General features: G+C 37.4%; 1 long non-coding RNA gene across 1 annotated transcript in view; it reads left to right on the top strand.

The window, feature by feature from the left end:
• Window positions 1-856: 856 nt before the first annotated feature.
• The window catches only part of LOC108351205 (uncharacterized), a 110,364-nt gene continuing 88,524 nt past the window's right edge, over window positions 857-22,696 (top strand). Inside the window, exons 1-3 of the long non-coding RNA XR_015622274.1 lie at window positions 857-878; window positions 2,843-2,967; window positions 7,353-7,507. This is a non-coding gene — a long non-coding RNA (uncharacterized LOC108351205). The remainder of the gene's footprint in view (window positions 879-2,842; window positions 2,968-7,352; window positions 7,508-22,696) is intronic.

The raw sequence follows: 22,696 nt of genomic DNA, 5'->3' as shown, positions 1-22,696 counted from the left end.
AAGGATGTCTGAAAGTTTTCCTATTAAATGATTATTGTTTATTGTTTTGCACCCAATAAAGTATCCTGCTAATTCATAAAAGCTGTTTTTATAAAATGCATCCTCTTTAAGATCTTGACATTGCACTCTACTATTAGTTTAAATTTTCACTGAATCTAATATCTGTAGTACAAATGGAAAGGAAATTGCATTTAGAAGCTCTAAACACTTGAAGTAATCAGATAAAATAATTTTAAGAGAAGAATGTCAATAGTGTACTTTACTTATGGATTGTTCACCTAAAGAATTAGTTTTAGCAATAAACATTATATTTAATAAGCATAGGCGAAGAGCGGAAGCCAAGTAAAACAAATGCTACAGTGTTTACATCCCAGTCATTAAGCATGACCTTAGCATATTTCCACTTATTAAGGAGCCCACACAGAAATTCATTAACAAATGAAAGAACCCGAGGGCTTAATGCAAGTTAAGTAAATTAATTTCAAGCCACAGAATTCCAATAAATTGAACATTTATTGAGTTCTTATGAGCAAAGGCTTGTGATAATGCCTGAAGTAGATTAGGCACATTCCCTGCCTCATTTAAAGGAATTAGGTATTAGTACATTTAGATGAAGAAACACTGGTAAACTGTCTAAGCTTGCTAAAGGAATTGTTAATAGAGTTAAACGATGTCAATAATCAGTTTGCTGAGGGTTCAGGGAGATAGTTACCTTGCTCTGTGGAGAAGAGGAACTGTAAGAGATGGGACTCTGAATTGTTTGAGCAGTTTGTAGTGGAAAATGCATTGTGAGAAATCCCTTCAGAACTTCCCAAGGAAGACTTCACAGCCCCTGGATGATCTTCCTCTAGCTGCTCAAGTCCTTTCCTGCATGAGAGGTATTAGTGTTCCTTTTCTAAGCAGGTGCCAACCTGCCCTTAGATGCATAGTAAACACAGCAGAAAACGAGATGGCTCTCAAGAACCATTCCACCTCAGGCTCGAGAGAGAACTCTGCCTAAGGCAGTCTGTACAAGTCATGGTTCTTCTCCTTTGGTAAGACTCAGTAACCGAGTTGAATGGAAAGAGGAGTGGCTGCTTTTACCCAAGATATTTGAATAAATTTTATTGTCTAAATGTACCATCAGTATGTACAAAAGGAAATTATATCTGGCCCAAAAGGGTATAATCATTAATACAATAATAATTGAGAAAATATTTAATTGTTGAATTTTAATATGCTTGTAAATGTTTTATTTTCATTCCCAAATTATTTGATTCCAGTTTGCTTTGGCCAAGAGAGTATATAGTTGTAGAGAATAATGCTTTTTGTTCATTAAAATGATTTATTTAAAAAGAATAAAAACATATTTCTGCTATAATATTCTATCCTCTGCCTCATAGAAGTAAAATAAGTTCTAAACAAGGAAGGTCACATGCTCAAAGACTCACTCTGTCAACTATAAGTTGTATGACCTTAAAAAGTACTTAAACTCAGGGTTCCAGTTGTCTTTCTAAATATTACCTACTTCAAAAGACTTTGTGAAGGCTGATTATAGTATATTTCAGTATTTTGATATACCCATGATACCATGGAATTTTATCTTCAGCTGAGGTGTTTGTATGTGTGTTTGTGAGTACGTGTGTGTGTGCATGTGTGGGGGTGTTGTTGGTGTGTGTGTGTGTGTGTGTGTGTGTGTGTGTGTGTTTACACTCCTAATATTACTTGGAGTTCTTCTAAATATTCCTAAGCCAAGTCTTTGAATGGCATAAAGGCATTTCTTTTTATCTTCCTGAAACTTAGCTAGCTTAAATACATTTATCAAATTCTGTTAACCCTTACATTCTAACAAGGAACTGTCCCAAGCCAGTATTTCATAAAAATATCTTTGAAGGAGTGATCTTTCTCATGGGATTATTTTTTTTCTGTGAAGATAAATCACTTATCAAATTTTATTTATCTTTTAAAATTTTTTTATCTGTTTTGCATTATGCAATGGAACAAGACCAAAAGGTGATTCATAAGACATTTCATTTTATCACAATTACAGTAGAAATTATTCTAGAAGAGAAAGCCATTGTACATAAATTAATATCTCCTATGTCTTAGTCAAGAATCTATGTACCTCAGTGTATCTCCGTCCTGATCTCACAATTGGAAAGTTTGATACCTTGTTCCTCCATTCAAACTTGATGCTTTAGTCTCTCTTGGGTAACATTCGGGCATATTTATCTCTTTCCTTGCTGAATTTAGTCTATAGCCAAGGCTAAAACAATTAACTTCTACATTGAACTGAATTTAATTTACAAATATTAAGAGATGGGGCCCTGGAGAAACCCCTAAGTCATCATATTCTGATATTTCATTCCATTTATGTATTGAGGGATTTATCATTAATAGTGTAAAGAGCACAAAGAATTTAAGTGTGAGGCATTGTCATGGATACAATTGCCACGAGACTTTGTGCGGATGGAGGAAGAGCAAAGGAAAAAGTAAATCAAAGAAAAGTCAAATTAAAATTGGATGTATGTCTTTTTAAACAATAACTGATTTTAATAGTCTGTTTATCTCCTAATTATTTTCTTTCTATTAAAAGACAGAAAGATATGTTTATAAATATAAGACTATGTTTTACATTTGTGAGTTTGAATTGATTCTATATTACAAATGAATATGACAGTTTTCTAGGATTAAAGAAATGGCTTTGTAGCAAAGATAATTTTCATCTAGAAAAAGTTTTGGGGAATCTTAATTAGTATATGTTCAATATTTCCTACTATATTCGTAAATATTTCCTAGTTCTAAAGTTTTAGGAATACATTGATTTTCTGGAATCTAAAACAGTATTCACCTTTTTTTGTAGCCATGATGTTTACTGCAATGGAATTTTCAATGTGACATGAGAGATGCTCACAGCTGATCAGAGCCAAAGAGCACATAACTTTATTTTCAACATAGTAAGAACTGAATCTCATCTGCTGTGTTGGAGTGAGTATTGAATCTTCCAGGTTTTAATGGAATAAATAACCCAACAAGCAAATTAAACAGGACATTGCATGGAAGACATGGAAAGAGCTATGCTGAATCATACATTAATCAGTGAATACTGGCTTCACTCTCTTCTTTGCTTCTAAGGAAATAAGTGTTCAGTTATTACTGATGAAAGATGAAAGGAAATACCATGTGAGAGGGATATGGCAGGTGACTTTAGGATCTCTAAAAATACCTGGTGGTTAAACACATATGCCTTTTTTTTTTAAACAAAGAACGAAAAAATAGATGTAATATAAGTAATAGGCTAATAGTTATGTGAAATATATATCATATATATACATATATATATATACATATATATATACATAAATGAACGATAGCTAAACATAGATGGCAGAAAATAGAAAGTAATTTTTATTTAGTCTCCTTTCACCACAAAAATAAAATAAATAAAAATACACCTCACAAAGCCAATGTTAAAAGAGCAGATACACAAGCTTGGCAGTGGTGGCGTCCACCTTTAATCCCAGCAGATGGGAGGCAGAGGCAGATAGATCTAACTTCGAAGCCAGCCTCCGCTACAGAGTGAGTTTTAGGACCCCAATCGGGCTACACAGAGAAACCCTCTCTTGAAAATTAAAAAGCAAACAAAAAATAAAATAAAACAAACAAAGCAGGCATAGTACATTGGTCACTAGAATAACTAATTTGAAATTACTGATGTGTTCAAAAGAAACCTGTGCACCCCAATTTGACAATGATTATAACAATGGGTAAAAACATGTAGACAAGGCACAGAGCCACGGTGGCATCATTGGAAAAATACATGTTGATACCGCATGCAGCCACAGTGGCATTTTTTATGTAGGAAGCAAAGTGCAACTGCCAGAGATCCCACAAATATTTCAATGCAATGGAAAAAGTCAAGTTGAGAGAAACTTTTAAAAAGAGACTTGGATCGTTTCTGCCAAAACACAGCTGGAAAATTATAAACTAAATATTAACAAGATTAATACAGCTATGTTTAAAACCTGAAGATTACCGACTTGGATTTATTTCATAAATTCAAGGTTGTTTTTATTTTAGGAAAACTAATTATAAGATTTATATCATTAGCTATCAAATTTTGTAATTAAATGGAGGTAGGGAATAACAGTCTGGCTTGACACAGACATAAACCAATGAACTTGCAGAGAATGACGAGATAGAGAAACCCTCTTCTGTAGCTGGAACAAGGTGTCAATTCCAATTACAAGGAAAAGATTGTAGTTTCAGCCAATGTGCTTCAACAGATAGATATGCAAATTAAAACCATGGGATTGGAAAGGTACATAATAACTTAGCCTTTGTGGGCTGTGAGTTAGGGAGGATTAAACTGCACTGAGCCCTTTACTGTGTGGGAGGAGCTGGGGAGGAGCAGACCTGCATAAAAGACCCAAATGACCACAGGGCTCCAATGAACAAATTGGAGGCAACAAGGATCCAAGTAACAGTTGGTGTCTTAAAGGTGTGAATTGGGGACATTAGTATTCGAATAAGAGTTCTGAGAAACAAATGGGACAAATCCACTGGCACCTGGTGTCCTCTGCAACTCTGTCTGCATTGCTAATGAGCTCCAATGGGTTCCAAGACAGTGGCCTGGGTTCATTGCCACCTCCCAAACTAAACATCTTCCCCTTGGCTACTTCCACAAAGGGATTAGGGAACACATGGTTAGAATATCTGAAATAAAAGGAGAGCATGCTTATCTTAATCTATCTTTAAAAGGTACACGGATAAATGTGTTATTGTTCTTCATGATAGGGACTTAATATTCTTCATGTGAGAAAATATTTTTTTAACATGACACTGGCATACAAATAAAGGCAACTATTGATCCCAGGAAATGTTTTCAGCTTGAGGAAACTATTTCTTTAGAGCCAGGCACTTGAAAACGATTCTATCATGTAAGAAACCTAGCAAGGCACCATCTCAAATTAATTAATTTCTTATTCACAAAAAAAATTGAAGGAAGGTTAATTTTAAAGCAGACATAAATGAATATACCTTTGGAAAAAATTGAGCATACATGTGTGAGAGGAAGCAGAAGGTTAGACTGAGCAATATGCTATAGGTGTAATAACATAAACAGACTGTTTAGAGATCTGCTTAGCAATATCTACCAAATTTCACATGCTGATACATCTGATTGTTCTAGTAACACCAACGGTAAATACACATTTCCTTTGATACACACACACACACACACACACACACACACACACACACACACACACATATATATATATATATATATATATATAATTGTAAGTGGGACCAGTAAGATTTTTGTGACATATAAATGATGCATTGTGATAAACAAAAAATAGACAAATTAATAATGTATGCAACACCACAGAGGGAATTAAAGATGTCATGGAGAAAGATATGTGTAGTAGAGTCTAGTATATAGTAGGTTTAAGTCAGAACTATACTCTAGTGTTAGAAGTGTAGACAGCAGGCTATCTTTTGAAAGAAAGAAGAAGCTTCATTGGAGTTGAAGGGAGCTGCTGAGGTGCTCATAAACACCTAAACCATGTACCATGTTATATGATATTATCTTTGTGAGAATTCCTGATTCATGTTTATGATATTGCATAGGAAAACTTAACTGAATTAAGTATATTACACCTTAGTCATCCTGGAATTATAGGTTACTTAATATTACTATCTACATAACCATGTGCAATTTATACAGCTTCTGAGTCAATTATCTGTAGTTTAAGTGGGTTTGATCATTCTATAAATCTCACTTTTATTGAGTGAATCATATGTGATGACAACATACATGAAACCATTCAAATGTGGTTTGTCATCAAAGAAGCACTTAGCAAGATACATGTATTGCTGTGTTTTGTGCTTTGTATATTATCATTTTTATTGTTTATTTCTTCCTTTAAGCAATGTTGAAACCTCCTCGTTCCATTACAGTGTTCATGATTCTGTGAGCGTATGGCACTGCAACTTGCCATAGCACAAACAACATTATTTTACTATTGATATTTGTTTGTATATAGCCTTGGGCAAGTCACTGCCTCTTTCAATAATTACATTTTTACATATTTCAAAATCATGGGTTTAGATGACAGAAAAATAATAGATTCTTGTTGTTTTAAATTTATAGAATATTAAAAGAACATTCTCTCATTATTCACATTTATATACGACATTAAGTATGGTACAAAATTCATCATATTTATTTGGAAAACATGGTTTATCTTTGTTGTAATACTTTATCACTTTTACCATTTTAAAAGTAGAAGACCATATAGACATATAAATTTATTGCCTTAACATCTAATATTGTTTGTTATATAAGCAACACACACATACATTAACACATTCCAGTTTCCAATCATAACTCCTAATGACTACTTTATTTTTGGAAACAATACTGGGTGTTCAAAACTATGTATAGGCATAAGGAAATCTGCAATGATATTCTACCTTCAGAGATCCTTTGAATTAATTTGTTCAAGAAGTCTTTGGATGAAGGGGAGCAATTGAATGACTATATATTTCAGATGAAAGTTATTAGATTGTTTACATCATTCAGGCTGGGTAATTCAAAATCACTGCCAGGCTAAGAACCCAGAAGCTGCATGGTCCACAAAGCAAGATACCTCATTGTTGTGGTTTGCCCTGGAGTTATCTGTATTTTGATGCTAATTCCACTGCCCCAAGGACAGCTGCCTAGTCATGTACTCAGGACTCACATGACTTCACTAGAACCTTCTCCCCATTTAATTTGTAAAATACAGGTGAGGGGCAGGTACAGGATAGAAGGAGGCCTGTCATTGGAGGAGAAGGAAGGATGGGTGGGAGAGAAGTTTGAAGGAAGAGGAGGAGACTGGAACGGAAGGGAAAAGAGACAGGAGGGAGAGGGAGAGAAGCCATGGCAGGTGACCTTAAGATTCCGCTCTGTGTATTTACAGGTTGTTCTTAATGTTCTTAAGGGGTGGATGGTAGTGGGCTTGTTTAGGTGGGCAATTATATCTTACCAATTGGGTCAAAGGTTATTGTGTTGTGTGTTCATTCATGTAGCGATTTAAATGTAAGAATGTGTGGTGGCTAGTCTGGGCCACCACAGAGTTGGGATGTGTGTTTCTGGCATGGAAACCTGCCTTGGGAACTAGATAGGTGAAGAGGTTACTGCGAGGCTCAGAGCGCGGCCTCCGGCAGTGGGATACGGGATGGAGCAAAGCTGGTGAGAGACTTTGCTGACTGAGAATCAAGATATCCAGCAGATATCTTGGGGCACTGCAGTGCCAGACCTAGTGGGGATAAAAGACAACCGTACTTTTTTTATTTTTTATATTTTTACAACACCACCTCATCAGTTCCAACATGCTGCTGAGAACCTGGAATCCTTGGAGAGTCACTAACAATCAGTCTATCTGGATAGAAAGAAAGAAAAAATAATAATCTGGTTCTCATTGCGAAGAATTGTGTCAGCAGTGCAAGAGAGGCAGTCGCCAACAAGGAGAGGAAGGAGGTAAGCAATGGCAGCACTGCCTTCCCCTCAGACCCCTGGGATCTCCCTGATGAAAGGTGCTGCCCATCCTAGGGGTGGAGTTTCTTTCCACACTAATCCTTCTGGGGGCTTGCCTCACAACCAGCCCAAAGAAATGTCTGTTGATTGATTCTGGATCCAAGATTCAAGATCTTAGTGTTGATGAACAAGATGAACCATCAGAATATAAAAGTAGATGCTGAGAAAAAAAAACCCTTTTCCTTTTTATTAAAATGTTTATACATAGGTAAGTGGTGAGAGTCACAGTGGCTTACAGGTAAGAAATTCAGCATTCTCTAGTACTGACATTTTTAAGGACATTTTAAAGTGAATTACAGTTATAGAATGAAATGATTATGAGGTTTAGGGGGCTAGAGGATGGGGAAGCTTATACCTCTTAAGATTTATACATATTACCTTATTTATTTGTTTATTAACTTTTTGTTATAAGGTGTTTGGGTGTAAACACCTCTATAAATAATTTAGCAAACTCTTTTACCCACTGAGCCATCTCACTGGGCTAACATATTTAAAAGATTAATACATATTTTTCAAATTAAATATAATTGTATCATTTTCTGCATTTCGTTTTCTCTGTATAGGCCTTCCATGTCTCCCCTACAACCTGACCAACCAGGTCCTTCTCAAGTTCCTGGCATCTTGTTTTTAACTGTAACTGTTACACAGTTACACATGAACATTCACACAAAGGCACTCACTCACACACACACACACACACACACACACATACACACACACACATATATACATACACACATTATATATATAATATATATATACATATATGTATTAATATACATATAATATATAAGTATTTATAACTATTTAAACCCAATCTGTAGAATCCACTTAGAATTGCTTCTATATGAATAATTATAGGGATGACCACTTTGAATTGGATAACCACTAGAAGACTCAGTCCTGGGAAGGATTATATCTCTGGCTCTATATGTCTTAGCTGTTGGTAATTCTTTGTATAATGTTGGGAAACTTTTATTTAGCAAGTGCTTGTTTCTGAACCTTTTATTTGTCTAGCATTCTTTATGTGTATTGTTTTCTGTCTTTATGTGTGTGTGTGTGTGAGAGAGAGAGAGAGAGAGAGAGAGAGAGAGTGTGTGTGTGTGTGTGTGTGTGTGTGTGTGTGTGTGTGTGTGTTTGTTTTCTTTTCTTTTCCCAAACAGGGTTTCATGGGGATTCCACATCACATTTAGCATTTCCTGGATTATTCGTAACAGTTTTCTAGATTGTTTGTTTGTTTGTTTGTTTTTACTCTGATGGCCTCACCAGTTTTGATGAGTGTTATTTATTATTTACATTTTTGTAAGGTTTGTTGTGGTTTGAATTCCTTTTTGTTCTCTTTGTGGTTTGGGTGGTTATTGGGTGGATAATTATTGTGTATATAAGGTACTACTATATTTATCGACAATGATCACATGGAATGTGGCATAGATTTGTTATATTTTTGTACTTTGTTGTTTTTTTTCCTCTTAAATATGGACATTTGTCATCAAAATCCTCTCATTTGCAACCCATTCTTAAAAAGCAGATTAATTTCTATAATAAGGAGGGTAAGCATTTCTTAGAAGATTCGTTTCTCTGCTATTTATTATCTTCAATTATTTATTGGCACCAGTGCGAACTCATGGACATTTGTAAATTAACATTATAATATGCTCCTCCTTTACTTTTTCATCTAACTTGTCACACTTTGGATAATGTGGTTCAGAAAATTGATTTTAATTTCCTTTGTACATCACCTCCCAAGGTAAGCACTTACCTTTAACTCACAACCCTATAGATGAACCCACAGTCTCCTGTATATAGTCCTGTTCAGACTCTCATTTATTTCCATAGTTACTCAGCTATGCATCCTCCAGTGGGGTGCTTACATACAATGACAATATATTTTTTATACTACATATTACACTTTTATATTTTCAATGGTATGTTTTAGATCCATATATTAAGATTAACATTTTCCAGTTCTATGATTTAATAAATGCATAGTGCCATATACCAGTCATTAGAACAGCATACACAATCTTATCACTGTGTATAAAACATGTCTACTTCATCTGCTACCTTTCCTCAGACATCTACACATTGCTCAACCTTGATAACTAGCCATACCTTTTAACTTCTAGGATGACATAGAGTTGGATCCTGTTTCAAATGGATTTTTCAGAGTGCATGATTTCAGTTCCTTCACTTATGCATATGCATTTAAATAGAAAAATCTCATGTTTTGACAAGCTATTATATTCTATTCCTTAATTCTATTGCCGTGGAATAGTGGCATAGAATTAATTACCTATTAATGCTCCAGCATAGGGTGATGATAAGGCAGTGAGGTAGGAGTGGGTGTGTAGGAGGGGGACACCCTCCTGGAGGCAGGGGCAGAGGTTGGAATGGGGGCGTTATGAAAGGGAAACTGGGAAGGGGAATAACATTTGAAATGTAAATGAATTAAAAATGAATGGAGGACATATTAGTTGCCTCTAGTTTGAGCATTTTGGAACAAACCTTAATAAACATAACTCTATACTGACTAAATTTTCAAAATACAATGTAATGATTGCTTATTCATTTACAAGTTCTATTTCTTAACTGAGTTAGAAAGAGCAATTTTCAAATTTATTTAGAATAAGAAAAAACCTAGGATAGTGAAAATTATTCTCAACAAGAACTTCTGGGAGAAATCACCATCCCTGACCTCAAGCTATACTGTAGAGCAATAGTGATAAAACTTCATGGTGTTGGTACAGAGACAGGCAGGTAGATCAATGGAACAGAATTGAAGACCCAGAAATGAACCCACACACCTATGTTCACTTGATCTTTGACAAGGAAGCTAAAACCATCCAGTTGAAAAAAGACAGCATTTTCAACAAATGGTGCTGGTTCAATTGGCGGATTGCATTTAGAAGAATGGAAATTAATCCATTCTTACCTCCTGTTCAAAGCTCAAGTCCAGGAGGATCAAGGACCTCCACATAAAATCAGATATGCTGGATTTAATAGAAGAGAAAGTGGGGAAGAGCCTCAAATACTTGGGCACAGGAGAAAACTTCCTGAACAGAATGCCCATGGCTTATGCTTTAAGATCAACAATTGACAAATGGGGATTCATAAAATTGAAATGCTTTTGTAAGACAAATGACACTGTCAATAGGACAAGATGGCAGCCCACAGATTGGGAAAAGATCTTTATCGACCTTACATCCGATAGAGAGCTAATATCCAAAATATACAAAGAACCCAAGAAGTTAGACTCTAGAGAACCAAATAATCCTATTAAAAGTGGGGTACAGAGCTAAAGAGATTTCTCAGCCAATGAATTTGGAATGGCTGAGAAGCATTTAAAGAAATGTTCGATATCCTTAGTCATCAAGGAAATGCAAATAAAAACAACCCTGAGATTCCACCTCATACAGTCAGAATGGCTAAGATCAAAAACTCAGGTGACAGGTAATGCTGACAAAGATGTGGAGAAAGAGGAACACTCTTCAATTGCTGGTGGGACTGCAAGCTGGTGAAACCACTTTAGAAATCAGACTGATGATTCCTAAGGAAATTGGAAATAGTTTTACCTGAGGAGCCAGCTATACCAATAATGGGCATATATCCCAAAGAGGCTCCAACAGTTAACAAGGACACATGTTCCACTATGTTCATAGCAGCCTTATTTATAATAGCCAAAAGCTGGAAACCAGGAGATGACCCCCAGCAGAAGACTGGAAACAGAAAATATGGTACTTTTACACAATGGAGTACTACTCAGCTATTAAAAACTATGACTTCATGAAATTTGCAGACAAATGGATGGAACTAGAAAATATCATCCTGAGTGTGGTAACTCAGAAACAAATACATGGTATGTTCTCATTGATAAGTAGATATTAGCTCAAAAGCTCACAATTCCCATGATACAACCCAAAGACCATATGGAGCTTAGAAGGAAGGATGACCAAGGTGTGGATGCTTTAGTCCTGAATCGAGAGCGGAACAGGATGTGTATGCTTCAGTCCTACATCGAGGGGGAAATGGGTAGAGAGGGACCTGGGAGGGAGAGAGGAGGGGGAGGAAATAATGGGGCAGTATCATGAGCTGGAGTATATGTGAGAAAGGTATCGAGTGTCAGGAAATTAAACAAAAATATGTCACAGGGGGAAGGAGGAACTGAGACAGACACTGGAGAGTCAGACACCGGGGAAATGTGAGGCTCCCAGGACCCAATGGGGATGACTTTACCAGAAATGCGAAGAGAAATGGGAGATAGAACCTGTGGAGACAACCTCCAGTAAGTAGGCATGGCCCCCATCGAGGGATGAAGCCACCCACTGATCTCAAAGCTTTTAACCCAGAAATGTTGCTTTCCAGAGGAAGAACAGGGATGAAAAATGGAGCAGAGACTGTAGGAAGGGCTATACAGGCACTGCCCTACCTGAAGATCCATCCGAGCTACAAAATCAAACCCAACACTGTTGCTGTGGTCAAGAGGCCCTTGCTGGCAGGAACCTGGTGGGCAGTTTCTTGAGAGGCCAGCTACTGACCAATGCAGATGTGGATGCTTGGAGCCAATCGTCAAATTGACCTCAGGGAACCTGGTGAGGGAACTGGTGAAAGGACTGGAGGAGCGGAAGGGAACTGCAACCCCATTGGAAGAGTGACAGGCTAGGCTGACCATCCAGTTCTCCCAGAGACTAGACCACCAACCAAGGAGTGTACAGGGAGGGATCCGTGCCTTCAGATATATATGTAGCAGAGGATTGCCTTGCCTGACAGCGATGGGAGGAGAGACCCATGGTCTGGAGGAGGTATGATGTCCCAATGTAGGGGGATGCTGTAGTGGTGCGGCAGGAGAGGGTGGATGGGTGGGTGAGCATCCTCATATAGGCAAAGGGTAGAGAGGACAAGGGATGGGCATTTGGTGGAGGGATAACCAGGAAGTGGGATATCATTTGACATGTAAACGAATGAAATGATTAATAAAAAAAAATTCAGGAGGTGTATTTTGATCATATTCAACCTCCTTTCAAAAATCCTTATGATGCCTGGATATAATTTTGTTTTCTCTTAATCTATTTTTAATTCTTCAAGTTTGTGCTCTCCATATGTACTTGGACATGTGACTGTTTGCTGGAGCTTGGTCCATCTACCAGGCAATATAACCTTTAAAAAGTCTGACTCCCCTTTACCCATGACCAATCAGTGGCCAGTAGCTCCTCAACTAGTGGTGAGATTTTATGCTCACCTCTACCTGGCCCGCTGGGATTTTACTTGATTTGAGCAAGTTCCTCTGTAGTAGGATGTAGAGTCCTTTGTATACATGTATGCATGCCCAAGAGTAATACAGATAGGTCATGTCACAGATCTAGTTCTAGCTTTTTTCCCCCTCTTCTCTTTTTTCCTCTTTATTTATTGGACACATTATTTACATTTTAAATGTTATCCCTATTCCTTGTTTCCCCTCTGGAAACCCTCTATTCCATCCCCCTCCCTCTGCTTCTCTCACCCACCCACCCACCCACTCACCCACTCACTCACCTGCTTACCCACGCATCCACTCCCTCCCGCCTCCCTGCCCTGGCATTCCCCTACACTGGGACATCAAGCCTTCACAGGACCTTTCCCTCCCATTGATGCCCAAGAAGACTGTCCTCTGCTACATATGAAGCTAGAGCCATGGGTGCACTCTTTGGTTGATGGTTTAGTCCCTGGGAGCTCTGGGGCATCTGGGTGATTGATATTGCTATTCTTCCTATGGGGTTGCAAAGCCCTTCATTTCCTTCAGTCCTTTCTATAACTCCTTTGGGGACCCTGTTCTCAATCCAATGATTGACTGCAAGCATCTGCCTCTGTATTTGTCAGGCTCTGGCAGAGCCTCTCGGGAGACAGCTGTATCAGGCTCCTGTTATCATGCTCTTCTTTGGATCCACCATAGTGTCTGGGTTCCGTGACTATTTATGGGATTCTTCAAACCGATTTGCAAAATAGATGGAATACTTCACAATTTCCTAAACAACAGAGCTTTGAGAAAAAGTCTGTAGGTGGATGGGATTATATGTGGCCTCTCTATTGTGTTTCTGTTTCATTGACTATTCAGTCTGTTATTATGCCAGTAATGTCCTGCTTTGATTATTAGAGTTTTGTAGGCTACCTTTTCATTTTGGATGTTGATACCACAAGTGTTTTGTTAGTTTTTAAAAATTATTTTGGTTACTCTAAGTTGTGTGTGTTTGTGTATGACTGTGTGTATGTGTGTTTTCATATAAAACTTAAAATCATTTTGTTAACTTGTGTGATGAATCTTGTTGGAAACTTAATGTGGATAGCTGTGAATCAGTAGCTGGATTTTGGTAGGATGCCCATTTCCATGCTTATAAGATATTCTGAAAAGTTGGAGGCACAAAAACCACAGGATCAAATTCTGATTTCTCTTAAGTTTTCTTAGTCCTAAAAATACTAATTAAATGACACATTTTTGAAAACGTAAATTTAACAAGATAATACCTCTCTGGTTTGTGCTTACATCTGAAAAAATCTGTATTTACTGTAATGGGAACTGAGGTTATAAATTCTTTATTGAAATAACAACACATTTCAATAACTTCATTTCTCAGAACTATAAACATTTTGTAAGCACACAAGCATAAGTTTTAATATACTAATAAATGATATTTAAGAATGTGATTATTTTTATATTATTGAGTTTTATAATAAATCATAATCTTCCATACAATGCAAAGCCAACATTTAATTCATATGCACTGGCATCAAATGTTACATGAAAGAAATTTTGTATCAGAATCCTGAGAAATCTGCTGCAATCATCCTAAATATGACTTTCGATTGCAGAAACCCATCACTGAGCAATAAATACAGATGAGATGAAGTCACATCGTAATGATTACTGCCCCAGACATAATAGAAAGAGTCCAGTTTGAGTCTTTAAGACCCATTTGAGGCTTTTTAGGCATTAAATCCATCACTCTACTGAATGAATTGTATTGGATTTGGAGATGCAAGCAAGCTGCATTTCTGGAAGAGTTAATTCTTTATTCACAGGTGCATTCATTTTATGCCATGAAATAATTCACACATTAAGAAAATCTATTAGCTAAATGCACTGAATATTTGCAACTTGAAATGCCCAGGAAGAGGATGCCAACTTTAGGCAGTACTGCGGCCAAATACCAGCTTAGCATATTGCCTAAAATAGAGCACATTTTCTTCTACCTTGTTTGCGTTTGTAAATAGAGAATAAATTACTGTCATAAAGACATTAAACATAGACACATAAACACATGTACACATCCTTTTAAGTCTAATTCTTGTCATTTTTCTGTAAATATTTGTTTCAATGTCAAGGTGTTTTCCCTGCACACACACTAATATATTTTCATTGGAGCTCAGTTCTGTAATTGTGACTAGATCATATCATCAATAATATACTACCACAATAGTAAAGTAAAATTTTCCCAACACAATTCCACAATCCCCTGTCTCTTCTTTGTGAGGGCATGCTTCTCAATCTTTGTGCATATCTAATAGGATTTTATTGTAATAATTGTGTCTTTTCTACAGTTTTATTTAGATTATATAAAATAGTCCATAATTTTACTCTTTTGGCTTCTTTCATTCATATATCACTTTTAAAATTTAGGAATATATATATATGTATATATATATGATTAATGTTTTCATTTCTAGGAAATATGAAGGAACACATTACTCCATTCACACTATGGTGGGTAGAGTTTTTCCAGTTGGTTTTATTTTGTACTGCTTGCTCTTTAGTAAGTGTGTATGTCTGCGTGGCTGTGAATATAGCATCTGTTGATATTCAGAGTCTTTTTATGAACATATATGCTTCTTTATCTCGGATAAATATGTATGAGTAAGCATCCTTCATTGATGGTCCCTGTTTAACATCACAGGAAACCGTACACTTTTTCCACCATGGATGTTTGGGTGTTCCCATATCTCCGTCATTACTTCAGAGTCTTACTATGGCATCTGTTCTGTGTGGTATGGAATTTCATCTTAGTTAAGGTTATCTTTGGTTGGCCAAGAACTTTCAAGATATTTTTCTGTACTGACAAAAAATTTATGACAAGTTCTTGGTAAAGTGTATGTTTATATATTTTGTCCCTCCTGACTCATCTTTCTTCTTATTACTCAGTTGAAAAATCATTCTTGAATCATGGATTCAAGAGCTTTATTAAATACCAGCTGGTAAGTGTGTGTTCATGAGATCTATCTGTTCTTGCTTTGACATGTATTAGAAGAGAATTTATGGGGCAAGTGTTCTAACTCAGTTGAAGAATGTGTGATTAGGCAGACCTTGAACTCTAATACCACAAAGCAAACAGTGTCAAACATACAGATGTGTCCACCTTTTCCGAATTATATTGGCTATCTTTCCCTTTTGTTTTTATTTATATCACTTTCCAGGGACTTCCTAACATAGCATTGCCCTACAAACCTAGTATCATGCAACAACAAAGTTGACTATTTCACAGTTTGGGTGACTAGCACAAAGAAATTAAAATTCAGGTCAAGTCTGTTTTGGAAACCAGACACTATCTGAATCATAGCTGCAGACAGTGGTTGGCTCTCCTTGGCTAGTGACTTCATTATTACTACATTTAAGTCTAATACCAATTGTTAAATTCTCTCCTGTAATCTTGTCTCATGATATGGGGTCCAGCTAGATAGTCCAGGTTGTAATTTCTGCATCTCAAGATCCTTAATTTCATCAACCTAATAAGATTTCTTATGTTGCCTCTCATATATAAGGCTTTGTAGTAGATTGTATGTTAGCCTAACATACATGAAAACACTCATACACAGGCATATACCAAATGTCTTATCATATTTAAAGAAATATCTTGATTATTCTAATTCACATGGAACATATCAATTTGGCAGCTTTGCTAAGAAAAATGAACTCACATTTGTCTAAGAAATATCTTTCATTAATTTTCAAAACAATTTAGTTTTCTTCTACATATTTTGATCTATAAATACTAAATTGAATTATATTCCGGGTTAAAGGTTAAAAATTTCTGCTTATATTCTGCATACAAAAATATTAAGTTTTTAATTTTTTTATATATATTTTATTTCATTTATTTTATTTTTTTTATTAACTTGAGTATTTCTTATATACATTTCGAGTGTTATTCCATTTCCCGGTTTCCGGGCGAACATCCCCCTCCCCCCTCCCCTTCCTTATGGGTGTTCCCCTCCCAACCCTCCCCCCATTGCCTCCCTACCCCCATAGACTAGTTCACTGGGGGTTCAGTCTTAGCAGGACCCAGGGCTTCCCCTTCCACTGGTGCTCTTACTAGGATATGCATTGCTACCTATGGGGTCAGAGTCCAGGGTCAGTCCATGTATAGTCTTTAGGTAGTGGCTTAGTCCCTGGAAGCTCTGGTTGCTTGGCATTGTTGTACTTTTGGGGTCTCGAGCCCCTTCAAGCTCTTCCAGTTCTTTCTCTGATTCCTTCAATAGGGGACCTATTCTCAGTTCAGTGGTTTGCTGCTGGTATTCGCCTCTGTATTTGCTGTATTCTGGCTGTGTCTCTCAGGAGCGATCTACATCCGGCTCCTGTCGGTCTGCACTTCTTTGCTTCATCCATCTTGTCTAATTGGGTGGCTGTATATGTATGGGCCACATGTGGGGCAGGCTCTGAATGGGTGTTCCTTCAGTCTCTGTTTTAATCTTTGCCTCTCCCTTCCATGCCAAGGGTATTCTTTTTCCTCATTTAAAGAAGGAGTGAAGCATTCACATTTTGATCACCCGTCTTGAGTTTCGTTTGTTCTAGGGATCTAGGGTAATTCAAGCATTTGGGCTAATACCCACTTATCAATGAGTGCATACCATGTATGTCTTTCTGTGATTGGGTTAGCTCACTCAGGATGATATTTTCCAGTTCCAACCATTTGCCTACGAATTTCATAAACTCGTTGTTTTTGATAGCTGAGTAATATTCCATTGTGTAGATGTACCACACTTTCTGTATCCATTCCTCTGTTGAAGGGCATCTGGGTTCTTTCCATTTTCTGGCTATTATAAATAAGGCTGCGATGAACATAGTGGAGCACGTGTCTCTTTTATATGTTGAGGCATCTTTTGGGTATATGCCCAAGAGAGGTATAGCTGGATCCTCAGGCAGTTCAATGTCCAATTTTCTGAGGAACCTCCAGACTGATTTCCAGAATGGTTTTACCAGTCTGCAATCCCACCAACAATGGAGGAGTGTTCCTCTTTCTCCACATCCTCGCCAGCATCTGCTGTCACCTGAGTTTTTGATCTTAGCCAATCGCACTGGTGTGAGGTGAAATCTCAGGGTTGTTTTGATTTGCATTTCCCTTATGACTAAAGATGTTGAACATTTCTTTAGGTGTTTCTCAGCCATTCGGCATTCCTCAGCTGTGAATTCTTTGTTTAGCTCTGAACCCCATTTTTTAATAGGGTTATTTGTTTCCCTGCGGTCTAACTTCTTGAGTTCTTTGTATATTTTGGATATAAGGCCTCTATCTGTTGTAGGATTGGTAAAGATCTTTTCCCAATCTGTTGGTTGCCGTTTTGTCCTAACCACAGTGTCCTTTGCCTTACAGAAGCTTTGCAGTTTTATGAGATCCCATTTGTCGATTCTTGGTCTTAGAGCATAAGCCATTGGTGTTTTGTTTAGGAAATTTTTTCCAGTGCCCATGTGTTCCAGATGCTTCCCTAGTTTTTCTTCTATTAGTTTGAGTGTGTCTGGTTTGATGTGGAGGTCCTTGATCCACTTGGACTTAAGCTTTGTACAGGGTGATAAGCATGGATCGATCTGCATTCTTCTACATGTTGCCCTCCAGTTGAACCAGCACCATTTGCTGAAAATGCTATCTTTTTTCCATTGGATGGTTTTGGCTCCTTTGTCAAAAATCAAGTGACCATAGGTGTGTGGGTTCATTTCTGGGTCTTCAATTCTATTCCATTGGTCTATCTGTCTGTCTCTGTACCAATACCATGCAGTTTTTATCACTATTGCTCTGTAATACTGCTTGAGTTCAGGGATAGTGATTCCCCCTGAAGTCCTTTTATTGTTGAGGATAGCTTTAGCTTTGTTATTCCAGATGAATTTGCAAATTGTTCTGTCTAACTCTTTGAAGAATTGGATTGGTATTTTGATGGGGATTGCATTGAATCTGTAGATTGCTTTTGGTAAAATGGCCATTTTACTATATTAATCCTGCCAATCCATGAGCACGGGAGATCTTTCCATCTTCTGAGGTCTTCTTCAATTTCTTTCCTCAGTGTCTTGAAGTTCTTATTGTACAGATCTTTTACTTGCTTGGTTAAAGTCACACCGAGGTACTTTATATTATTTGGGTCTATTATGAAGGGTGTCGTTTCCCTAATTTCTTTCTCGGCTTGTTTCTCTTTTGTATAGAGGAAGGCAACTGATTTATTTGAGTTATTTTTATACCCAGCCACTTTGCTGAAGTTGTTTATCAGCTTTAGTAGTTCTCTGGTGGAACTTTTGGGATCACTTAAATATACTATCATGTCATCTGCAAATAGTGATATTTTGACCTCTTCTTTTCTGATCTGTATCCCCTTGATCTCCTTTTGTTGTCTGATTGCTCTGGCTAGAACTTCAAGAACTATATTGAATAAGTAGGGAGAGAGTGGGCAGCCTTGTCTAGTACCTGGTTTTAGTGGGATTGCTTCAAGTTTCTCTCCATTTAGTTTAATGTTAGCAACTGGTTTGCTGTATATGGCTTTTACTATGTTTAGGTATGGGCCTTGAATTCCTATTCTTTCCAGGACTTTTATCATGAAGGGGTGTTGAATTTTGTCAAATGCTTCTCAGCATCTAATGAAATGATCATGTGGTTCTGTTCATTCAGTTTATTTATATGATGGATCACGTTGATGGTTTTCCGTATATTAAACCATCCCTGCATGCCTGGGATGAAGCCTACTTGATCATGGTGGATGATTGTTTTGATGTGCTCTTGAATTCGGTTTGCCAGAATTTTATTGAGTATTTTTGCGTCGATATTCATAAGGGAAATTGGTCTGAAGTTCTCTTTCTTTGTTGTGTCTTTGTGTGGTTTAGGTATAAGAGTAATTGTGGCTTCGTAGAAGGAATTCGGTAGGGCTCCATCTGTTTCAATTTTGTGGAATAGTTTGGATAATATTGGTATGAGGTCTTCTATGAAGGTTTGATAGAATTCTGCACTAAACCCGTCTGGACCTGGGCTCTTTTTGGTTGGGAGACCTTTAATGACTGCTTCTATTTCCTTAGGAGTTATGGGGTTGTTTAACTGGTTTATCTGTTCCTGATTTAACCTCGATACCTGGTATCTGTCTAGGAAATTGTCCATTTCCTGAAGATTTTCAAGTTTTGTTGAATATAGGTTTTTATAGTAAGATCTGATGATTTTTTGAATTTCCTCCGAATCTGTAGTTATGTCTCCCTTTTCATTTCTGATTTTGTTAATTTGGACACACTCTCTGTGTCCTTTCGTTAGTCTGGCTAAGGGTTTATCTATCTTGTTGATTTTCTCAAAGAACCAACTTTTGGTTCTGTTGATTCTTTCTATGGTCCTTTTTGTTTCTACCTGGTTGATTTCAGCTCTGAGTTTGATTATTTCCTGCCTTCTCCTCCTCCTGGGTGTATTTGCTTCTTTTTGTTCTAGAGCTTTTAGGTGTGCTGTCAAGCTGCTGACATATGCTCTTTCCTGTTTCTTTCTGCAGGCACTCAGCGCTATGAGTTTTCCTCTTAGCACAGCTTTCATTGTGTCTCATAAGTTTGAGTATGTTGTATCTTCATTTTCATTAAATTCTAAAAAGTTTTTAATTTCTTTCTTTATTTCTTCCTTGACCAGGTTATCATTGAGTAGAGCATTGTTCAATTTCCACGTATATGTGGGCATTCTTCCCTTATTGTTATTGAAGACCAGTTTTAGGCCGTGGTGGTCCGATAGCACGCATGGGATTATTTCTATCTTTCTGTACCTGTTGAGGCCCGTTTTTTGACCAATTATATGGTCAATTTTGGAGAAAGTACCATGAGGAGCTGAGAAGAAGGTATATCCTTTTGCTTTAGGATAGAATGTTCTATAAATATCCGTTAAGTCCATTTGGCTCATGACTTCTCTTAGTCTGTCTACATCACTGTTTAATTTCTGTTTCCATGATCTGTCCATTGATGAGAGTGGGGTGTTGAAATCTCCCACTATTATTGTGTGAGGTGCAATGTGTGTTTTGAGCTTTAGTAAGGTTTCTTTTACGTATGTAGGTGCCCTTGTATTTGGGGCATACATATTTAGGATTGAGAGTTCATCTTGGTGGATTTTTCCTTTGATGAATATGAAGTGTCCTTCCTTATCTTTTTTGATGACTTTTAGTTGGAAATTGATTTTATTTGATATTAGAATGGCTACTCCAGCTTGCTTCTTCTGACCATTTGCTTGGAAAGTTGTTTTCCAGCCTTTCACTCTGAGGTAGTGTCTGTCTTTGTCTCTGAGGTGTGTTTCCTGTAGGCAGCAGAATGCAGGGTCCTCTTTGCGTATCCAGTTTGTTAATCTATGTCTTTTTATTGGGGAGTTGAGGCCATTGATATTGAGAGATATTAAGGAATAGTGATTATTGCTTCCCGTTATATTCATATTTGGATGTGAGGTTATGTTTGTGTGCTTTCATTCTCTTTGTTTTGTTGCCAAGACGATTAGTTTCTTGCTTCTTCTAGGGTATAGCTTGCCTCCTTATGTTGGGCTTTACCATTTATTATCCTTTGTAGTGCTGGATTTGTAGAAAGATATTGTGTAAATTTGGTTTTGTCATGGAATATCTTGGTTTCTCCATCAATGTTAATTGAGAGTTTTGCTGGATACAGTAACCTGGACTGGCATTTGTGTTCTCTTAGGGTCTGTATAACATCAGTCCAGGATCTTCTGGCCTTCATAGTTTCTGGCGAGAAGTCTGGTGTGATTCTGATAGGTCTCCCTTTATATGTTACTTGACCTTTTTCCCTTACTGCTTTTAATATTCTTTCTTTATTTTGTGCGTTTGGTGTTTTGACAATTATGTGACGGGAGGTGTTTCTTTTCTGGTCCAATCTGTTTGGAGTTCTGTAGGCTTCTTGTATGTCTATGGGTATCTCTTTTTTTAGGTTAGGGAAGTTTTCTTCTATGATTTTGTTGAAGATATTTACTGGTCCTTTGAGCTGGTAGTCTTCACTCTCTTCTATACCTATTATCCTTAGGTTTGATCTTCTCATTGAGTCCTGGATTTCCTGTATGTTTTGGACCAGTAGCTTTTTCCGCTTTACATTATCTTTGACAGTTGAGTCAATGATTTCTATGGAATCTTCTGCTCCTGAGATTCTCTCTTCCATCTCTTGTATTCTGTTGGTGAAGCTTGTATCTACAGCTCCTTGTCTCTTCTTTTGGTTTTCTATATCCAGGGTTGTTTCCATGTGTTCTTTCTTGATTGCTTCTATTTCAATTTTTAATTCCTTCAACTGTTTGATTGTGTTTTCCTGGAATTCTTTCAGGGATTTTTGCGATTCCTCTCTGTAGGCTTTTACTTGTTTATTAATGTTTTCCTGTGCTTCCCTAAGTGTGTTCATGTCTTTCTTGAAGTCCTCCAGCATCATGATCAAATATGATTTTGAAACTAGATCTTGCTTTTCTGGTGTGTTTGGATATTCCATGTTTGTTTTGGTGGGAGAATTGGGCTCCGATGATGGCATGTAGTCTTGGTTTCTGTTGCTTGGGTTCCTGCGCTTGCCTCTCGCCATCAGATTATCTCTAGTGTTACTTTGTTCTGCTATTTCTGACAGTGGCTAGACTGTCCTATAAGCCTGTGTGTCAGGAGTGCTGTAGACCTGTTTTCCTCTCTTTCAGTCAGTTATGGGGACAGAGTGTTCTGCTTTCGGGCGTGTAGTTTTTCCTCTCTACAGGTCTTCAGCTGTTCCTGTGGGCCTGTGTCTTGAGTTCACCAGGCAGCTTTCTTGCAGCAGAAAATTTGGTCTTACCTGTGGTCCCGAGGCTCAGGTTCGCTCGTGGGGTGCTGCCCAGGGGCTCTCTGCAGCGGCAGCAACCAGGAAGACCTGGCCGCCCCTTCCAGGAGCTTCAGTGCACC

This window comes from Rattus norvegicus, chromosome 6 (genome assembly GCF_021556685.1).
Source record: "Rattus norvegicus strain SHRSP/BbbUtx chromosome 6, alternate assembly SHRSP_T2T, whole genome shotgun sequence".
Taxonomy (NCBI): Eukaryota; Metazoa; Chordata; class Mammalia; order Rodentia; family Muridae; genus Rattus; species Rattus norvegicus.
Note: the sequence above shows the minus strand (reverse complement) of the source record. Positions and strands in the feature narration are given on the sequence as shown.